Raw genomic sequence first — 7,638 nt, 5'->3', positions numbered from 1 at the left:
GGATTGTATCCTGCAAGCAATGGGGAGTCACTGATGGTTTTTTAACAGGAGAGTGATTTTATGGAAAGAACACTGCAGGAAGAACAAAACTGCAGTTAAATGCAAATTAGAATGAGAGGAAGAGATAGTACCAGCAAGGGCAAATTTTATTTCAATTTTCCTACAGCATTGATTCTGAAAAGTGGGAAAAGGGTATATAATTACCACTTCTAACAAAAAATTTAAATACATTGTCTTCTATCTAGATGAAAAACAGTAATGGAAATGAAAATTAGTAAATATTGCCCCAAAAGAAAGCATTTACATAACAATAATTCTCCTTTTTATATTTTCCCTTTATTCCAACTTTATAACATTCCAGCTGTGTGCTTTTGGTCAAATTACTTAATCTCTGTAAACTTCAGTTTCATGATCTGTAAAATCGAGAAAATGTGCCTGTGATACTACCTCATGGAGTCACTGTGCGGATTAAATGAAATAATGCATGTAAATCACCTCTTCCTGAAAAATATCTGAAGCAGCTTTTTGTATGGACCACCCTGGATTTTATGTAAGAAAATCGCTTCTTACAACCTAAGGCTGACTTAGACTTTGCCCAGAATATGAGTGTTACAACCCAATATCATCACCAGGAAATCCTGAAGTCTAGCAAGAGAAATGTTGAAAGCATTAGGAGCTAAATGACTGAAAGCTCATTAAAGAAGTTGATAAACTAAAATGCCATTATTGCATGAGCCAATTTGGATCTCCACGACTCTGCTCAATCTTAGTCACCACCTGTCTTCAATAAGAAAATAGCACCTTCCTCCATACAATACCAACACCATCCACAAGGAGAGGAAACATCAGAACACAGGTTACAGAAGCAGACAGTACTCAGTGGTGTCACAAGACAAAGAATCACACACTTTTTAGTCCTCCTGTATGACCTCAAAACCAAAGGCATGGAACCACTTTGTGAGAGATTCACCCTAACGGAATACAATGCCCATTTCTACACAAACTGCCTGTGGAGTGAGTTCAACAGCACTTGTGTAGTGAGCACCAGGCACTTATTCTAGACACTGGAGGGTGCAAAAATAGAATAAAATACATCTCTGTTCTCTAATTGCAGTGGAACATTGCATGGATGTTCTGTCACACTTTATCTTCTCTCCCAACTCTGAATTCCCCACTGGGCTCCTGTTTCTGTAACTACCCCATTATCAAACATCCCACCACTCAGACCAGACTCTTTGATTCCTCCTACTCCTCTCCTTACTTTTTGTAGACCCAAGTTCTGTCACTCTCCATCTTCAATATCTCTGGTCTCTTTCCTTCCTGTAATTCACTCTGTTACTAACCTGTTCATTTCCTCTCACCTAAATTATTGTAATTGCTTAGGAACAAGTCGTCCCACCTCCAGTTCTGTTCTCCTTCCAATCCATTTGAACTTTTAGAAGCACAGCTCTAATAGGATCATCCCTGAGCTCAAATGTATCTGTAACTCACCACTGCCTTTATAGTAAAAATGTTAATTCCTTATCTTGACATCCAGGAACCATGATTGACCCTTCTCAAACTATTTTTTGAAACTTTTCTTCTACTGCTTTGCTGTTTTCCTATTCATGAAAGTCATTCCTCCATGGGACAGCTAGCAATAACTCAACAAAACACACAAAAGCATACGCAGTACTTCTATCTTGTTCCCATTCTCTCTCTCTCTCTCTCTCTCTCTCTCTCTCTCTCTCTCTCTCTCTCTCTCTCTCTCTCTCACACACACACACACACACACACACACACACACACACACTTTCTTGCTATGAAGAAGCAAGATGTCATGTTGTGAGATGAAGCCTTGGTCCAATAGCTTGCAAGGAACTGAATCCTGCAACAACCACACGAGTGAGCTTGGAACCGGATCCTCTCCTAGTTGAGGTTGAGCTGACGGCAGTCCTGGCCAAGACCACAATAGCAACTTTAAGAGAGACTCAGAGCCAGAGGCACCCAGCCAAGCCATACCTGGATTCCTGACCACAAAAACTGTGAGATAATAAACGTTGTTTTAAGCCCCTAAGTTTTGGAGTAATTTGTTCCACAGCAATAGGCAAATAATATAGTCATCTTTGCTAAGCACCTGATTTTTAGAAAAGCAAGTGGATATTATAATAAATACATCATTTACCCATGCAAGCGAGGAGCCCTGCAGCAACACTTTCATTAGCTTCAGGTTCTGTCTTCCTCGGGTACAAGTCAAGAGAGTCTCCTTTTCTTTTTTCCTCTTGGTCCAGTTTGCAGGCTGTACAGGGCAAACTAAAGGTCTCATCATCAAAGCAATCTCCCTGTATGTTGAGAGACTGCTGCAGTTTCTCCATTTCAGATAATTTTATAGGCCTAATAATAAAGCAGGTTTATAGAATAGGCGTCATGTTTGATATTGCTCAGGGTTGCTATGAGGTTAAAATGAAAGGATATGTTTGAAAGCTCTTTGCAAACTCTAATGCACCAAACACAGTGTAAACTGTATGACAGTTGTGACTTTTAGACGAGGAAGCTGAGAATTAGAGATGATCAATTCTTACAAAACGTCATGCTGTGAGTAGCAGTTTGGACTCAAAGCGAGGACTTGCCCCCTCCCACATCAGGGAGGAAGCATTTCACAGTTAGCCAGAAGACAACCCCTGGGTGGAACTCAGTTCTACTACTTACTAACTATATATCTTGGACAAGTTCCTTCATCTCTCTGAGCCTCGGTTTTCTTATCTATAAAATAGGAAATAAAATCTACTTTGCAGCATTGTTCAGAGGCTTAAAAGATATAATGTACACAAATACTTGGCATAGTACCTGGCACTAAGCAAATGCCCAATAAATGGAAGTTATTATGATGATTGTTGCCAGACTGTGTCCTTGTCACTGAACCAGAGGGCAACCAATTTTAGTGGCTCATTGTTCATGATTTCTGGTACCAGGCTGTACTTAGGCAGTATTAAAAATACATGAGACCTGTCTTCAGCATCTTATGACTCCCCTTTCCAAGTGCTTCTTCCCTTAGTTTATGACCCCTGCAGATACCTCTTGTTCAATTAAGGCTCAGGGTAGTATCCAAACATCCTGTCCTTCCTCCTCCTTTTCCCTCTAAACTTCAACTATGTCTCATGCCCTCTGGACTCTGTACTCTCATTTCCAAAGTAACAGCTAATTACCTGACAAACTAATCTAAGGTATTGATTGTTAAAACTGCACTGTGTATTCCCTTCCCCTACACCCTAGGTACTTGCATTTTAAAAGGAGACCCATAGGCACACAAGCTATGTGCTAAATCATAAGGTTGGCCCTGCCTCTTACAAATCCATCTCTCTACCTCCACATCTGAAAATCTACAAGATAGAGAAAGCTACAAGGTCAGATCACAGTTTTGCACAATTTGGAGAGGGAATGAAGGGTAAAATTGGATTCCTATAACCTAATCTAAAAAAAAATACTTTAAAAACCCATGCCTGGCAAGAAAAAAGATTGTGGCCAAGAGAAAAAAGTGGTTTGCAAAAGAGACTCAGAAATAAAAGTGACACATCAGGTAGATGTGAGGGCAGACCAAATTTCCCTTTTCTAAAAAAAAAAGAGTAAGAAAAGGCAATATGCAACCAAGTCCACTCTGGTAAAGAGAGAAAGAGGATTAGGAAAGGTGGCTGCCCAAGATGTCCCTCTCTGGGATGTGAAATGCAGCAGGGCTTAGAGCCCCGACCAGGTCCGGAGGGACACCAATTCTGTGGTGCAATGAATTGTGCACCCCAGTTTGGACATATTCTTTCATGTGAATATAGACCCATTGTAAAGAAGACCTCTTCAAGATGTTACTTCAGATTCAGTGGCTCCACTGAGTCAAACTGGGCTTTAATCTATCTTACTGAAGTCCTATATGGGCAGAGTGAAAGTCAGATGGAAAGAGAAATCAAGAGAGGCTGCCATCTGCTTTGTCATGTGATAGAAAAGCCAAGGAACAAGGATCACCAGCAGCCAGCCCCAGAATGCCACAGTCCTTGGGAAGAAAGCATCGCCTTCCTGACACCTTGATTTTGGACTTCTAGCCTCAAATCTGTGAGCCATTAAATTCCATTGTTTAAGCCAACCCATCGTATAATATTTATTTTAGCAGGTAGGAAACCAAAATAGACCTCTTCTCTCAGCTTCTGAGATCTGCTACCAAAGAAGTTTACTCAACCTCATCATGATCTTGCCAAATTCTTAAAAGATACTACATGCTTTTTTGAAAACCTCCTGTTAGAAAAATGCATACACAATGCAAATTGCTGCCTGGGGGTGGAATGTGGGAACCCCGGGCCCAGGGCATTCCCCAAGGGCCTTGAAGACTGCACACAGCACTTGTGTTACCTAGGTCAGTTAAGTTTTGACTTCTTTTGTAGAATCAGGTGCTCTAAATGTAATCTATACCCAAACTACCTCTTCCCTGAGACTCCCTGAGATACAGTTATCTACAAGATGATCTATATTCCTCCCCTCCTCCCTGCTGATTACAATCAATCCCTCCCTATGTTGCAAGAGCCCCCACTCCTGCCTTATGCTCTCATAACCATTGGAATGTCAAGCCCTTATCACCAGCTTATTGAACCCCCAAGGTGTGGAGTATCTTCACACTGAGCTCTGAACCCACTGCCATTCAGACCAGCTCCTGAATCCTTTCAGAGAAGCTTCTGAATTCAGGGAAACGTGACTCAACTTCCCACCCTGTAGGTAAGCCCCATAATAAAAGCTCATGTCTCAAAAAAAAAAAAAAAAATGCACACATACTTTCTTAATTTATGGGCAAAAATATTTAATTTAGAACTAATACTTAATTTAATAAAAACTAATGTATATTTGCAAAATATAGGGAAAAAAACAAGAAGAAAAATTAAAGTCATCCATAAACTTTCTGCCAAAAGACAACTGCTGATGAATTTTTGGTGTGCAGTTTTTTTCTTTCTGACTCCTCTCTTTTTCTCTCTATTCATACACACACAAACACACACACAGACACACATATTTAAATAGTTGGGATCATATTGTGTATAAAATTTTATACTGTTGTTTTTTACCGTGTTTTATAACAGTTTTTGTAAACTTAATTTTAATGACTGCATAGTATAATATATAGATGTATATAATTTATGAAACCATTTCCCCACTACTGAACATTCAGTTATTTATATTATTATGAATTATTTTAAATGGCAATATTATTAGATTATTTGTGCATTTATCTCTGTGATTCAGATTATTTCCCTCGGATGGTGTTCCAGTTTGCTAATGCTGCCATTATGCAAAATACCAGAAATGGACTGGCTTTTATAAACGGGGTTTATCTGGTTACAATGTTATAGTCTGAAGGCCATGCAAATGTCCAAATGAAGGCATCAACACTAGTATACCTTCACCGAAGAAAGGCTAATGGCATCCAGAAAACCTCTGTTAACTGGGAAGGCACGTGGCTGGCATCTGCTGATCCCAGGTTGTGTTCCAGCTCCACTCTCAGCTCCTGTGCATTCTTCAAAGTCTCTCTCTTGGCTGCAGCACCTCTTTCTGTCTGTGAATACTTTTATAGGACTCTAATGATTCAGTTGAGACCCACTCTGAATGGGTGGGGTAACACCTCCATGGAAACTACCCAGTCAAAGGTCTTGCCCACGGTTGATTGAGTTGCTCTCCATGGAAACACTCAATCAAAGGATTCCAACCTAATCAACACTAATACATCTGCCCCCACAAGACTGCATCAAAGAACATGGCATTTTGGGGGACATAATACATCCATACTGGCACAGATGGATTACTAAAAGTAAAATTACTGGAGCAACCAGATAAATATTTTGAAAGCCCCTGCTATAAACTGCCAAATTTCTTCCACCAAGTTTATATACATATATTTTTTAAATCAGGAAAACAGAGGAAGATATATTCTCAGTCAAGGAAGTTCACTGGTTCTTAACAAAATCCTTCAATATCCATTTCCCCTAAGTTAGTCAAGAAGTAAATACCACAATAAGTAACACCGAGTGCAATGAACAGAGTACTGATGCTGCAAGGAGATTCTTTAATGCTCTTTTATAGTCAACTATTCAGAGAGAATCAGTCAGGGTCCCAGCAGGAACTAGAGGGCACATTCGAATGGGGAGCAGAGGAGAGTTTAATAAGTGATTATTTACAGAGAGATGGGGCAGGATCAAGACTTGCAAGAGGATACTAGGACACAGGGAGCAAACACTGGACCTGGAGAAAGTAAAGGATGCCTAACAGTAGATGCAGCACAATAGGCAAGAGCCAGGGGAAGGATACCTGACTTTCCTCTGCTCCAACTCTGACCTCCCACCAGTGTATTCCAGTAAAGAAGCACAGCTCGATTTCAGAAAGGCAGGCAGGGCAAGGGAGCCTGGTGGAAAGTCAGTCATACAGCTCAGCCTCCCAGGACACACACAGGAGGGTGGAGACCCATGGAGAGGAGACGTGGAGAGACAAACTGAAACCATCCAGGACAGACAACTCATAAGAGAGAAACAGGGTGTGCAGAATAGAAGCAGTCTATGCTACACAAACCACCCTCTAGCGTTACTGTTTGCTGTGCAATTCTCAAACAGCAAGTGGGAATATTGCAATGTAACCATTTCCCTTTATTTCAGTAATTTTACGAGTGAAAATCTTGGAGTTTTTTTTTTTCCCCTCAAGAGACCAGAGTATATTTGTGAGTCCAATAACATCTTTGCAAAACAGAAGAAACATTAACTATATCTTTATATTACCCAGGCAGGGAAATGTGTTCTAATAAGCAATTGAGTGAAAAGCCCTACTGTGATTGAATTTATTTTTCCAGAGAAATGGAGGAAACAGTCATGAATGTTTCATTAAAACTTGTCCTAATTATAAATGTATATCCGTGTCTTAACAAGTGTTATTAGCACTGCAACTATCCAAGCCTGCAAACAACACTGTACAATTGTCTTTAATCCCCAAGAAATGATTCAGAAGTTCCTGCTGAGGTTTTACCACATGCATCTACAAAACAGGAGCCTTGGAAAACCATGGCAACCAACAGCAAGACTGGAGAGGTGGCCAGTATTTGAAAGACAACACTAGAAGGGATACAAAATTTTCCTGAGCTCTGAAGCCCCTGCCCTCCAAACCCACCCCACTTTACTTGACCTTCTTTGCCACATTCCTCTCTTCTATAAATTCAGTACAGGAACTTGCAGCCGGAATGGGCTCAAGAGTCTAATTAATCTATTTCCCTGCTTTCAAACAAATTATTAACATTTTATACATGAGGAGAATGAGACCCTGAGACTTTAGATGGCTTGTCCAAAACCAATAAGCAGGAAAACAAAGGTGCCAGAAATGAAATCCACAGCTTCTGACCCCAGTAATTTTACCAACTACAGTTTTTGATGGTCAGTCCTATAAAGGGGATGAGGGAAAAGGGAGCCAAATTCCCTGTACATTTCTAACAGCAATAAACATGCTACTAAGAGTGCTGTAAAGAGTACACTGAAACTGAAATTAATCTATACAACTGCACGTTCATTTGCTAATAAAGAAATTTCACAATTCACAGCAAATTCTTCCTTCAGAAAAATCAGTAAAATATTTCAGGTGTCGGTTTCCATGAGC

Source organism: Choloepus didactylus, chromosome 4 (genome assembly GCF_015220235.1).
Source record: "Choloepus didactylus isolate mChoDid1 chromosome 4, mChoDid1.pri, whole genome shotgun sequence".
In the NCBI taxonomy this organism is placed as follows: Eukaryota; Metazoa; Chordata; class Mammalia; order Pilosa; family Megalonychidae; genus Choloepus; species Choloepus didactylus.
Note: the sequence above shows the minus strand (reverse complement) of the source record.